This window comes from Orcinus orca, chromosome 4 (assembly GCF_937001465.1).
Source record: "Orcinus orca chromosome 4, mOrcOrc1.1, whole genome shotgun sequence".
In the NCBI taxonomy this organism is placed as follows: domain Eukaryota; kingdom Metazoa; phylum Chordata; class Mammalia; order Artiodactyla; family Delphinidae; genus Orcinus; species Orcinus orca.
This window is the reverse complement of record NC_064562.1, coordinates 47,115,796-47,131,133: the sequence shown is the minus strand read 5'-3', so window position 1 is coordinate 47,131,133 and position 15,338 is coordinate 47,115,796. Positions and strand designations below refer to the sequence as shown.

Here is a 15,338-nt window from a genome sequence, read left to right as displayed (position 1 = left end):
TTAGTAGAAGGAAAGATATCATAAAAATTAGTGCAGAAATAAATGAAATTGAGACTAAAACAACAATAGGAAAACACCAATGAAACTAAAAGCTGGTTCTTTGAAAAGATAAACAAAACTGATAAACCTTTAGCCAGACTCATCTAGAAAAAAGGGAGAGGGGCCAAATCAGTAAAATCAGAAATGAAAAAGGAGAAGTTACAACCGACACCACAGAAATACAAAGAATCATAAGAGACTACTATGAGCAACTACTATGCTAATAAAATGGACAACCTAGAAGAAATGGACAAATTCTTAGAAAGGTACAGGCTCCCAAGAATGAACCAAGAAGAAATAGAAAATACAAACAGAACAATTGCCAGTACTGAGATTGAATCAGTAATTTTAAAAATCTTAACAAACAGAAGTTCAGGACCATATGGCTTCAGGAGAATTCTATAAAACATGTATAGAAGATTTAACACCTATTCTTCTGAAAGTATCTCAAAAAAAAATTCCAGAAGAAGGTTCTATGAGGCCACTATCACCCTGATACCAAAACCAGAAAGCTATCACACACACACACACACATCACAGGCCAATATCACTGATGAACATAAATGCAAAAATCCTCACCTAGCGGTCTTCCCTGGTGGCGCAGTGGTTGGGAGTCCGCCTGCCGATGCAGGGGACACGGGTTCGTGCCCCGGTCCGGGAGGATCCCATATGCCGCTGAGTGGCTGGGCCAGTGAGCCATGGTCGCTGGGCCTGTGCGTCCGGAGCCTGTGCTCCGCGACGGGAGAGGCCACAACAGTGAGAGGCCCGCGTACCGCAAAAAAAAAAAAAAAAAAAGAAAAAAAAAATCCTCACCTAGCAAGCTAAATCCAACAATACATTAAAAGGATCATACACCATAATCAAGTGGGATTTATTCCAGGGATGCAAGGATTTTCAATATGTGCAAACCAATCAGCGTGATACACCAAACTGAAGAACAAAAAAAATATAAACAATATATGCAGAAAAAGTTTTTGATGAAATTCAACATCAATTTATGATAAACACTCTCAGAAAGTGGGCATAGAGGGAACACACCTCAACATAATAAAGGCCATATATGACAAACCCACAGCTAACATCATACTCAAGAGTGAAAAGCTTAAAGCATTTCCTCTAAGATTAGGAAGAAGACAACGATGGACACTCTCACCACTTTTATTCAACATAGATTTGGAAGTCCTAGCCACAGCAATCAGACAAGACAAAGAAATAAAAGGAACCCAAGCTGGAAAAGAAAAAGTAAAACTGTCACTGTTTGCAGATGACACAATGCTATACATAGAAAATCCTAAAGATGCTACCAGAAAACTACTACAGCTCATCAATGACTTTGGTAACACTGCTGGATACAAAAATAATACACAGAAATCTGCTGCACTTCTATACACAAACAACAAAATACCAGAGAGAAACTAACGAAACAATCCCATTTACCACTGCATCAAAAATAATAAAATACCTAGGAATAAACCTACCTAAGGAGGCAAAAGACCTGTGCTCCAAAACCTATAAGACACTGATGAAAGAAATTAGAGGACACAATAGATGGAAAGACACACCATGTTCTTGGATTGGAAGAATCAATATTGTTAAAATGACCATACTACCCAAGGCAATCTACAGGTTCAATGCAATCCTTATCAAATTACCAAGTGCATTTTTTATGGAACTAGAAAAAAATTAAATTTGTATGGAAACATAAAAGACTCCGAATAGCCAAAACAATAGTGAGAAAGAAGAACGGAGCTGAAGGAATCACACTTTCTGACTTCAAACTATATTACAAAGCTACAGTAATGGCATGGTCCTGGCACAAAAACAGAAATATAGATCAATGGAACAGGACAGAAAGCACAGAAGTAAAGCAAAGCATCTATGGTCAACTAATCTACGATAAAGAATGCAAGAATATACAATGGAGAAAAGACAATCTCTTCAAATGGATTAAAGACCTAAATGTAAGACCAATACTACAAAACTCCTAGAGGAAAACATAGGTAGAACACTCTGACATAAATCACAGCAATATTTTTTTGGATCCACCTCTTAGAATAATGAAAATAAAAACAAAAATAAAGAAATGAAACCTAATTAAACTTAAAAAGATTTTGCAAAGCAATGGAAACCATAAACAAAATAAAAGGACAACCTATGGACTGCGAGAAAATATGTACAAACACTGCAACCGACAAGGGCTTAGTTTCCAAAATATGCAAACAGCTCATACAGCTTAATATTAAAAAAACAACCCAAGCAAAAAATTGGCAGAAGACCTAGACATTTTGGCAAAGAAGACATATAGATGGCAAGCAGGCACGTGAAAAGATGCTCAACATTGCTAATTATTAGAGAAAGGAAAATCAAAATTACAATTAGGTTATCACCTCACAGCAGTCAGAATGGCCATCACCAAAAAGTCTATGAATAATAAATGCTGGAGAGGGTGTGGAGAAAAAGGAACCCTCCTATGCTGGTGGTAGGAATGTAAATTGGTACAACCACTATGTAGAACACTATGGATGTTCCTTAAAAAACTAAACATAGACTACCATATGACCCAGCAATCCCACTCCTGGACATATATCCAGAGACAACTCTAATGTGAAACTCTAGTGTGCACATCAGGACCCAGAGGAAGGAGCAGTGACCCCATAGGAGACTGAACCAGACCTACCTGATAGTGCTGGAGGGTCTCCTGCAGAGGCGGGGGGTGGCTGTAGTGAGGCTCACTGTGAGGACAAGGACACTGGAAGCAGAAATTCTGGGAAGTACTCTTTGGCGTGAGCCCTCCCAGAGTCTGCCATTTGCCCCACCAAAGCGCAGGGTAGGCTCCAGTGTTCGGTCACCTCAGGCCAAACAATCAACAGGGAGGGAACCCAGCCCCACCCATCAGCAGACAAGTGGATTAAAGTTTTATTGAGCTCTACCCACCACAGCAACACCAAGCTCTACCCACCACGAGTCCCTCCCATCAGGAAGCTTGCACAATCCTCTTAGACAGCCTCATCCACCAGAGGGCAGACAGCAGAAGCAAGAAGAACAACAATCCTGCCTGTGGAACAAAAACCACTTTCACAGAAAGACAAACAAGATGAAAAGGCAGAGGGCTATGTACCACATGAAGGAACAAGATAAAACCCCAGAAAAAAAACTAAGTGAAGTGGAAATAGGCAACCTTCCAGAAAAAGAATTCAGAATAATAAGAGTGACGATGATACAGGACCTCGGGAAAAAAAATGGAGGCAAAGATCAAGAAGATGCAAGAAATGTTTAACAAAGACCTAAAAATTTTAAAAAACAGAGATGAACAATACAATAAGTGAAAAGAAAACTACACTAGAAGGAATCAATAGCAGAATAACTGAGGCAGAAGAACAGATAAGTGACCTGGAAGACAGAATGGTGGAATTCACTACCACAGAACAGAATAAAAAAAAGAGAATGAAAAGAAATGAAGACAGCCTACAACAACTCTGGGACAACATTAAATGCAACGTTTGCATTATAGGGGTCCCAGAAAGAGAAGACAGAGAGAAAGGACCTGAGAAAATATTTGAAGAGATTATAATCGAAAAGTTCCCTAACATGGGAAAGGAAAGAGCCACCCAAGTCCAGGAAGCACAGAGAGTCCCAGGCAGGACAAATCCAAGGAGAAACAGGTCGAGACACATAATAACCAAACTGAAAAAAATTAAAGAGAAACAAAAATTATTGAAAGCAACAAGGGAAAAATGACAAATAACATACAAGGGAACTCCCATAAGATTAACAACTGATTTCTCAGCAGAAACTCTACAAGCCAGAAAGGAGTGGCATGATATATTTAAAGTGATGAAAGGGAAGAACCTACAACCAAGATTACTCTACCCAGCAAGGATCTCATTCAGATTCAATGGAGAAATCAAAAGCTTTATAGACAAGAAAAACTAAGAGAATTCAGCACCACCAAACCAGCTCTACAGCAAATGCTAAAGGAACTTCTCTAAGTGGAAAACACAAGAGAAGAAAAGGACCTGCAAAAACAAACCCAATAGGGCTTCCCTGGTGGCGCAGTGGTTGAGAGTCCGCCTGCCGGTGCAGGGGACATGGGTTCGTGCCCCGGTCCGGGAAGATCCCACATGCCGCGGAGCGGCTGGGCCCGTGAGCCATGGCCGCTGAGCCTGCGCGTCCAGAGCCTGTGCTCCACAACGGGAGAGGCCACAACAGTGAGAGGCCTGCGTACCACAAAAAAAAACAAACAAAAAAAACAAACCCAATAACAATTAAGAAAATGGTAACAGTAACATACATATCAATAATTACCTTAGGGCTTCCCTGGTGGAGCAGTGGTTGAGAGTGCGCCTGCCAATGCAGGGGACACGGGTTCATGCCCCGGTCTGGGAAAATCCCACATGCTGCAGAGTGGCTGGGCCCGTGAGCCATGGCCGCTGAGCCTGTGCGTCCGGAGCCTGTGCTCCACAACGGGAGAGGCCACAACAGTGAGAGGCCCGAGTACCACAAAAAAAAATAAAAATAAAAAGATAATTACCTTAAACATGAATGGATTAAATGCTCCAACTAAAAGACACAGGCTCGCTAAATGGGTTCAAAAACAAGACCCGTATATATGCTGTCTACAACAGACCCACTTCAGACCTAGGGACACATACACACTGAAAGTGAGGGGATGGAAAAAGATATTCCATGCAAATGGAAATCCAAAGAAAGCTGGAATAGCAGTACTCATATCAGATAAAACAGTATTTAAAATAAAGAACGTTACAACAGACAAGGAAGGACACTACATAATGATCAAGGGATCAATCCAAGAAGATATAACAAATATAGATATATATGCACCCAACATAGGAGCATCTCAATACATAAGGCAACTGCTAACAGCTATAAGAGAGGAAATCAACAGTAACACAGTAATACTGGGGGACTTTAACATCTCACTTACACCAATGGACAGATCACCCAAACAGAAAATTAATAAGAAAGACAAGCTTTAAATGACACAATAGACCAGGTAGATTTAATTGATATTTATAGGATGTTCCATCCAAAAACAGCGGATTACCCTTTCTTCTCAAGTGCACACAGAACATTCTCCAGGATAGATCACACCTTGGGTCACAAATCAAGCCTCAGTAAATTTAAGACAACTGAAATTATATCAAGCATCTTATCTGACCACAACGCTATGAGATTAGAAAACAATTACAGGGGAAAAAACATAAAAAACACAAACACTGGAGGCTAAACAATACATTACTAAATAACCAAGAGATCACTGAAGAAATCAAAGAGGAAAGCAAAAAATACCTAGAGACAAATGACAATGAAAACACGACGATCCAAAACCTATAGGATGCAGCAAATGCAGTTCTAAGAGGAAAGTTTATAGCAATACAAGCCTACCTCAAGAAACAAGAAACATCTCAAATAACAATCTAACCTGACACCACAAGGAACTAGAGAAAGAAGAACAAACAAAACCCAAAGTTAGTAGAAGGAGAGAAATCATAAAGATCAGAGTGGAAATAAATGAAATAAAAACAAAGAAAACCATAGCAAAGATCAATAAAACAAAAAGCAGGTTCTTTGAGAAGATAAACAAAATTGTTATACCATCAGCCAGACTCATCAAGAAAAAGAGGGAGAGGACTCAAATCAATAAAATAAGAAATGAAAAAGGAGAAGTTACAACAGACACTGCAGAAATACAAAGCATCTTAAGAGACTACTAAAAGAAATTCTATGCCAATAAAATGGACAACCTAGAAGAAATGGACAAATTCTTAGAAAGGTATAAACTTCCGAGACTGAACCAAGAAGAAATAGAAAATATGAACAAACCAATCACAAGTAATGAAATTGAAGCTGCGATTAAAAATCTTCCAACAAACAAAAGTCGAAGACCAGATGGCTTCACGGGTGAATTCTACCAAACATTTAGAGAAGAGCTAACACCTATCCATCTCAAGCCCTTCCAAAACTTGCAGAGGAAGGAACACTCCCAAACTCATTCTATGAGGGCACCATCACCCTGATACCAAAACCAGACAAAGATACTACAAAAAAAGAAAATTACAGACCAATATCACTGATGAACACTGATGCAAAAATCCTCAACAAAATACTAGCAAATAGAATCCAACAACACATTAAAAGGATCATACACCATGATCAAGTGGGATTTATCCCAGGGATGCAAGGATTCTTCAATATAGGGAAATCAATGCGATACACCATTTTAACTAACTGAATAAAAACCATATGAGCATCCCAATAGATGCAGGAAAAGCTTTTGACAAAATTCAACACCGATTTACGATAAAAACTCAGACAGTGGGCATAGAGGGAACCTACCTCAAGATAATAAAATCCATATATGACAAACCCACAGCAAACATCTTCTCAATGGTGAAAACCTGAAAGCATTTCCTCTAAGTTCAGGAACAAGATAAGGATGTCCACTCTCGCCACTATTACTCAACATAGTTTTCGAAGTCCTAGCCACAGCAATCAGAGAAGTAAAGAAATAAAAGGAATACAAACTGGAAAAGAAGAAGTAAAACTGTCCCTGTTTGCAGATGACAAGATACTATAAAAAGAGAATCCTAAACATGCCACCAGAGAACTACTAGAGCGAATCAACGAATTTGGTAAAGTTACAGGATACAAAATTAATGCACAGAAATGTCTTGCATTTCTATATATTAATGATGAAAAATCTGAACAGAAATTAAGGAAACACTCCCATTTACCATTGCAACAAAAAGAATAAAATACCTAGGAATAAACCTACCTAGAGAGACAAGACCTGTATGCAGAAAACTGTAAGACACTGATGAAAGAAATTTAAGATGATACAAACAGATGGAGAGAGATACCATATTCTTGGATTGGAAGAATCAATATTGTGAAAATGACTATACTACCCAAACAATCTACAGATTCAATGCAATCCCTATCAAATTACCAATGGCATTTTTTTACAGAACTAGAACAAAAAATCTTAAAATTTGTATGGAGATACAAAAGACCCCGAAGAGCCAAAGCAGTCTTGAGAAAAAAAACGGAGCTGGAGGAAACAGGCTCCCTGACTTCAGACTATACTACAAAGCTACAGTAATCAAGACAGTATGGTACTGGCACCAAAACAGAAATATAGATCAATGGAACAGGATAGAAAGCCCAGAGATAAACCCACACACATATGGTCACCTTATCTTTTATAAAAAAGGCAAGAATACACAATGGAGAAAAGACAACCTCTTCAATAAGTGGTGCTGGGAAAACTGGATAGCTACATGTAAAAGAATGAAATTAGAACACTCCCTAACACCATACACAAAAATAAACTCAAAATGGATTAAAGACCTAAATGTAAGGGCAGACACTATAAAACTCTTAGAGGAAAACACAGGAAGAACATTCCATGACATAAATCACAGCAAGATCCTTTTTGACCCACCTCCTAGAGAAATGGAAATAAAAACAAAACTAAACAAATGGGACCTAATGAAACTTAAAAGCTTTTGCACAGCAAAGGAAACCATAAACAAGACCAAAAGACAACCCTCAGAATGGGAGAAAATATTTGCAACTGACAAAGGATTAATCTCTAAAATTTACAAGCACCTCATGTAGCTCAATATCAAAAAAACTAACAACCCAATCCAAAAATGGAGAGAGGACCTAAATAGACATTTCTCCAAAGAAGATATACAGATGTCCAAGAGGCACATGAACAGCTGCTCAACATCACTAATTATTAGAGAAATGTAAATCAAAACTACAATGACGTATCACCTCACACCACTCAGAATGGGCACCATCAGAAAATCTACAAACAACAAATGCTGGAGAGGGTGTGGAGAAAAGGGAACCCTCTTGCACTGTTGGTGAGTAAATTGATACAGCCATTATGGAGAACAGCATGGAGGTTCCGTAAAAAACTAAAAATAGAACTACCATATGACCCAGCAAACCCACTACTGGGCATATACCCAGAGAAAACCATAATTCAAAAAGACACATGCACCCCAATGTTCACTGCAGCACTATTTATAATAGTCAGGTCATGGAAGCAACCTAAATGCCCATCGAAAGATGAATGGATAAAGAAAATGTGAGACAGATATACAATGGAATATTACTCAGCTATAAAAAGGAATGAAATTGGGTCATTTGTAGAGATGTGGATGGATCTAGAGACTGTCATCCAGAGTGAAGTAAGTCAGAAAGAGAAAAACAAATATTGTATATTAACGCATATATGTGGAACCTAGAAAAATTGTACAGATGAACCGGTTTGCAAGGCAGAAATAGAGACAAAGACGTAGAGAACAAACGTATGGACACCAAGGGGGGAAGTGTCGGGGGTGGTGGTGTGATGAATTGGGAGACTGGGATTGACATGTATACACTAATATGTATAAAATGGATAACTAATAAGAACCTGCTGTATAAAAAAAAAATTAAATTAAAAAATTAAAAAAAAAGAAGATATGGTACATATATACAATGGAATATTACTCAGCCATAAGAAAACATGAAATAAATGGGAAGGAAATCTGAAAAAGAGTGGATATATGTTTATGTATAACTGATTCACTTTGCTGTAGAGAAGAAACTAACACAACACTGTAAAGCAACTATAGTCCAATAAAAAAAATAAAGAATGAAATAATGTCATTTGCAGCAACATGGATGGACCTAGAAATTATCATATTAAGTGAAGTTAAGTCAGACAGAGAAAGACAAGTATCATATGATATCACTTATATGGGGAATCTAAAAAAATGATACAAATGAACTTATTTACAAAACAGAAATATACTCACAAACATAGAAAACAAAGGGGATAGAAAGGGGAGCAGGGAGATAAATTAGGAGTTTGGGATCAACATATACACACCACTATATATAAAACAAATAACAACAAAGACCCCCTATATATGTAGCACAGGGAACTATATTCAGTATCGTGTAATAACCTATAATGAAAAAGAATTTATATATATAAATCACTTTGCTGTATATAAATCACTTTGCTGTACACCTGAAACATATACAACACTGGAAATTAACTATACTTCAAATTTTTTTTGAAAAAAAAGGTTAAAAGAATAAAAACTAAAATAAAAGAACTTTATGGAATATGAAAAAAAGACAGACCTATTGATACACATGGCAACATAAATTTCAAAATAATTTTGCTGAGTGAAAGAAATTAATTTTTCTAATCTCAGCAAACTCATTCTTAGGCAAATTGATTTTCAAAAAGTTGATCTAGAAACAGAAGAGATGAGGAGTAGGAGGTCCATACAGGCCTTAATTTTAAACCAGCCCAGCACAAGGCCTATATATTAATGAATTGCTAATTCAATTCCCATTTTTCTTCATATATACAGTCCCCTCAGAAACCCCAAGGACAGAGGAATGGATAAAGCAGATGTCCCCAAGGACAGAACAATGGATAATGATTTATGGTTGGAATATTACTCAGCCATAAAAAAGAATGAAATAATGCCATTTGCAGCAACATGGATGGACCTAGAGATTATCATACTAACTGAAGTAAGTCATATCTGGAATCTAATTTAAAAATAAAGGTACAAATGAACTTATTTACAAAACAGAAACAGACTTACAGATATATAGAGAACTTATGGTTACCAAAGGGGAAACGTGGGGGGGTTGGTAGAAATCAGGAGCTTGGGTTGAATACACACACACTACTATGTATAAGATAACCAAGAAGGACCTACTGTATAGCACAGGGAGCTCTACTCAATATTCTGTGATAACCTATATGAGAAAAGAATCTAAAAAAGAATGAATATATGTATACGTATACCTAAATCACTTTGCAGTATACCTGAAACTAACACAACATTGTAAAATCAACGATACCCAGGAATACCCAAATCCTATTACAATCGTAACCCTAATATGCTGAATCCAAGTAACCTGAATGGAATACATACTGACTCAGAAACAGTTCAATTTTCTGATACAGGCACAACAAATGTAACATCCATTACAGTGCGGCTTACTATTCAATAAACTTTGAGATAACACAGGGAAACAATGTTCCCATTTGTCTAATGAATTCTCACACTAGCAGTTCCTCTCTTTCATTTCCTACTTTAATCACAAATACAGACACTGACAAAATAAATAAGAAAAATGATTTGTGATTTTTAAAATTTGTACGCTTGTCCTCTAAATTCTCTATCAGCCTAACTCCAATATACCTCATATCCCTCTTTGAAGGGCAGTTGTAAGATATCCAGGATAAGCAGGAAAATTGCCACAGGATGACAACGAGGTTTCCACCCTGTTGTGTACTCAAGATGCTATTATGAAGTCAAGAGGGAACTATCCAATACATCTGGCAAGTGTTCAAGGATAAACACGCAAAGTCTATTCTCCAGCATTCTCCTTAACATACTAATCATCAAAGGTCACTCTATCTGAATGCTGGAAATTCTCCTTCGAAATCCTCTTCTCCACCATGGTTAACCTACTAAAGTTAAGTGGGAAGGGAAAAAACAGAAGCAAGAGTACTCTATTCACAAAGATGTCTACAATTTAAGATCAGAAAGTTTACTGCAAGCAGTCTCCTAAATCTCCTAATCAAAAAGTAGTACCCAAAGAAAAGTATTCTCCTAAATCAGTTGTCTGTGCAATCTAAACGAAGAGTAAACAAGAATCCACAGCAACGTCTGTTGCTTCAAACCTACCAGAAATGAAAAGATCTTTGCTGCTGTAAAGAAAGAGTAAATATGTTCAGACCCAAACTAAGACAGGCTGCAAGGGCAGTTTTAAGAGGATCACAGATCATCTAGATAAGCCACACTTTTAAAAGTAAGCGTATCAAGGGAATTCCCGTGGTCCAGTGGTTAGGACTCCCTGCTTCCACTGCAGGGGCCATGGGTTCAATCGCTGGTCAGGGAACTAAGATCCTGCAAGCCGTGTGGTACAGCCAAAAAAAAAAGTAAGCATGTCAAGAGTATGAGAGTTCCTATGACTCAAAATAACAAATCCACTAGAAAAACTGGACTCAGCACAACGTGTTAAATGTGAAAAAAACTGAAGTAACATGCTAACACTTCATAACAAAATAAAATACTTCATCTTTTCTTTCTCCTACCTTCTAATTTCAGGCTCTGCCTCTCTAGCAGTATGTAAAATCAAATAATTCACTAATATTTCACAAATATAATGCCTTAAGTCTGTTTACATAAGCAAAAAAAATCATCTGTGTATAAATTATGAATGTTGTATTGCATCAAGAAAATTTAAACACTAATTCAAAAACTCATTTGGGGGGCTTCCGTGGTGGCACAGTAGTTAAGTATCCGCCTGCCAATGCAGGGGACACGGATTCGATCCCTGGTCCGGGAAGATCTCACATGCCACAGAGCAACTAAGCCCGTGCACCACAACTACTGATCCCGTGTGCCACAACTAGTGAAGCCCATGCCCATAGAGCCCATGCTCCCCATCAAGAGAAGCCACCGCAATGAGAAGCCCGCGCACCGCAACGAAGAGTAGCCCCCCGTCGCCGCAACTAGAGAAAGCCCCCGCGCAGCAATGAAGACCCAATGCAGCCACAAATAAATAATTTATTTTTAAAAAATCATTTGGTTTTCATTACTAGAAAACTGAACATGATAGTAGTATCAAAAACTAAGGATTTGGGCTTCCCTGGTGGTGCAGTGGTTGAGAGTCCGCCTGCCGATGCAGGGGACACAGGTTCATGCCCTGGTCTGGGAAGATCCCACATGCCGCGGAGCGGCTGGGCCCGTGAGCCATGGCCACTGAGCCTGCGCATCTGGAGCCTGTACTCCGCAACGGGAGAGGCCACAACAGTGAGAGGCCCACGTACCGCAAAAAAAAAAAAAAAAAACTAAGGATTTAACTAAAGAACACTTTTCATAATGAACAGCTTTTCTAATTGTTTTAGCTTTTCTATTTCTTTGGGAAAACAATTTAATTAAATCTTGAATACAACGTTTTATTGACTAACATTAAAGTCTGACAGTAATCATAATAGTTGTCCCATACTTTTTGACCTGAACCAAATTGCACAATGTTCCAACGTTAGATATACATAGCAAAATATACATAAAGAGGTGTTAAACCTAGTTTTACTTATCTGAGAACCAGGGTTTAGAATTTAGAAAAACCATATCTAAATCTACAAATCTCCATTAAAAAGAGAAATAAAACAGAAAAGCCTTAGTAACTAAACTCTGTCTGGGATAAAACTCGATAAGGCACAAAGAAAAGCTCCATCCAGGAAAGGGTTCCTAGGTGCCAGCATCTTAATTATGAAAGAATTTAAAAGGAAAGGCCAATGCAGACTCAGGCTGATCCAAAACAGATAGCATTAAACAACAGAGCTAATCCTTAACTTTTTGACATGAATAAATGCCTAAGGAGAGTACCCACTCTACTCATACAAATGACTGCCAATAAGGTGGTGCTTTGTGCTGAGTGGAAAAGGTTTGAAGGGAAGGGGTGTCAGCTTTAAAACAGCTCCTAAAATAGTTGCTTAAAAGGATAAAGAAAAAGAGAACTTACAAAGGCTTTGAGTCACGCTTGGTTCCAGGAAAAGGATACTTTGGCTCTATGTGAAAGCAAAAACCAGTCATTGTAAAATACAGATACCCAGATTTTGTCAGCAAAAGGAAGAGTATTGTCCATTATTTCCCACAAAGGCAGCAGAGCCTTTAACTTGGATTCCTATTTTTTCTTGGCAGGTAGATATTCTGCAAAAGCAACAAAGCAAACTAAATGTAAAACTCTTCTGAAATTCAACCCCGCAGTCAAAATGCCAAATTCACAAACTCATCAAAGGTCACAGAGGAACAAATTTCCTGTTTTTTTACTTAAACTCATTACCTTCCTCCTGAGCTAACCAATACAGAATTTCCTTCTTCTTGTTCTGAGGCTGATAAAATGAGGACAGCATACTTACAACATACTAGGAACAATAGGCAGTTACCCAGAATCACAGAATCAAGGAATAAAATTTGCTATTTTCTAAAACCCAGTTGCACATAATGCATGTCTATTATTTCTCCATTTGAGAAGAGTGAATTGTTTTATTAACGATTTTTAAAAATTTTATTTCGAAGTTGTTTTACAAAAAGACTAAAAGAAAATGTAATGCTTTATAAACATTTATCAAAAATCCATTACTTTTAATTATTAGAACTATGTTCCTTGCCCTAAACACCTTATAGTCTAGGAAAGATGAGCAAAAGGTAAACAATGATTATTATATTGTAAACATTTATGTATTTCCCATCTCTTTCTAAAATGTATTTAAAGTTGCTTTCCACAAAGAATATTTAACAGTGTTTACAAATAACTGTAGTTCAATGAAGAAATGTGTGTAAATTCAATAAAAGAGCTGCTAAGAATAAAATTTGAATGGAGCAATAGTTCTTGACCAAGTTGATTAATCGTGAAATGTGCTACAAGTACTGTAACTTGTAAACTAATAAAAGTAAAAATGACCTAAGTTTGTGTACAATTTATACACACAATATATACTATATGTGTATTAGTACTGCTAATCCTATCCTTTTTTTTTTTTTTTTTTTTTTTTTGCGGTACGCAGGCCTCTCACTGCTGTGGCCTCTCCCGTTGCGGAGCACAGGCTCCAGACGCGCAGGCTCAGCGGCCATGGCTCACAGGCCCAGCTGTTACGCGGCATGTGGGATCTTCCCGGACCGGGGCACGAACCTGTGTCGCCTGCAGCGGCAGACGGACTCTCAACCACTGCGCCACCAGGGAAGCCCAACACATTCCTTTTTAATCTTATTTATTTCATTCACTAAAAATCATTATTCCAAAAACGCTCCACAGACTTCTGCAGACTGCCAAAGAGTCCATACAACCAAACATCCACCCATATCCAAACATAACACCCATGCATTAGAGGGAGGAAGGGGAAAACCAATCCTGAGGGTATTCAGGCATAAAGTAAGTAGGGCCTAAATTCAGGCAAAAATAGAAATAATTCCAATTTTAATCAATTTGTCTAATATAAAATTCATAATTATCTTCCCCAAATTGTATCCTCCTTCTGATTTTTCAGTTATCTTTGACTTCTTCCTTCATATTCAACCACTGATGTCACTTAAAAGCTTTCTTTTCTATCCCAATTGACACATCTCTCTCCTGACTTACCACTTCATATTTTAATTTTAATTCTTTAAAAAAGAGCCTCCCTCCTCCCACACTGATCTCCGCAACTGATTCTGCATACCTCAACCAGATTAAACTTCTTAAATAATTATTTCCAAACTGCCACCAGCCTCTCAAAATCACTCAATGCTCCCAAAGTCTTTAATAGTAGTATTGATAATTACTTGATTCTAGAGCCATATCTGCAATAACTATTAATAACTATTAATCAAAACAATTATACAGCCATGTCCTATAAAATATCATCTAAACGATATTATGACATAAAATTCAGGTATTACTAAGAGAACCCCAATTTACAGATGTAAAAAACACACTTGGTGCTCTAGAATTAAACCTAGAATAAGACTTAAATTCCTCATTCAAACCCCTCCATAATAATCATGCTCCAATTTGTCTTATCACCTCCTTGTTCCCACTGAAGCTCTGGAAGTTAACCAGATATTAACTCAATGTCCCACTCCTCCTTGAATCTGGACTCATACCTTTTATTTTTCTTTTTAAAACATCTTTATTGAGGTATAATTGCTTTACAATGGTGTGTTAGTTTCTGCTTTATAACAAAGTGAATCAGCTATACATATACATATGTTCCCATATCTCCTCCCTCTTGCGTCTCCCTCCCTCCCACCCTCCCTATCCCACCCCTCTAGGTGGTCACAAAGCACCGAGCTGATCTCCCTGTGCTATGTGGCTGCTTCCCACTAGCTATCTATTTTACATTTGGCAGTGTATATATGTCCATGCCACTCTCTCACGTCATCCCAGCTTACCCTTCCCCATCCCCGTGTCCTCAAGTCCATTCTCTACATCGGTGTCTTTATTCCTGTCCTGCCCTTAGGTTCATCAGAAGCTTTTTTTTTTTTTTTAGATTGCACATATATGTGTTAGCATACGGTATTTTTCTCTTTCTGACTTACTTCACTCAGTATGGCTCTAGGTCCATCCACCTCACTACAAATAACTCAATTTCATTTCTTTTTATGGCTGAGTAATATTCCACTGTATATATTGTGTCACATCTTCTTTATCCATTCATCTGTCAATGGACACCTAGGTTGCTTCCATGTCCTGGC

The 15,338-nt window shown here is 37.8% G+C and overlaps 1 protein-coding gene and 1 long non-coding RNA gene across 5 annotated transcripts in view; one reads left to right on the top strand and one right to left on the bottom strand.

Moving 5' to 3' along the window:
* The window catches only part of LOC125964287 (uncharacterized), a 36,830-nt gene extending 27,264 nt beyond the window's left edge, over window positions 1-9,566 (top strand). The window contains exon 3 of the long non-coding RNA XR_007477188.1: window positions 9,447-9,566. This is a non-coding gene — a long non-coding RNA (uncharacterized LOC125964287). The remainder of the gene's footprint in view (window positions 1-9,446) is intronic.
* Window positions 1-15,338, bottom strand: part of CNOT6L (CCR4-NOT transcription complex subunit 6 like) — a 119,386-nt gene that overhangs the window by 90,950 nt on the left and 13,098 nt on the right. The window lies entirely within an intron of this gene.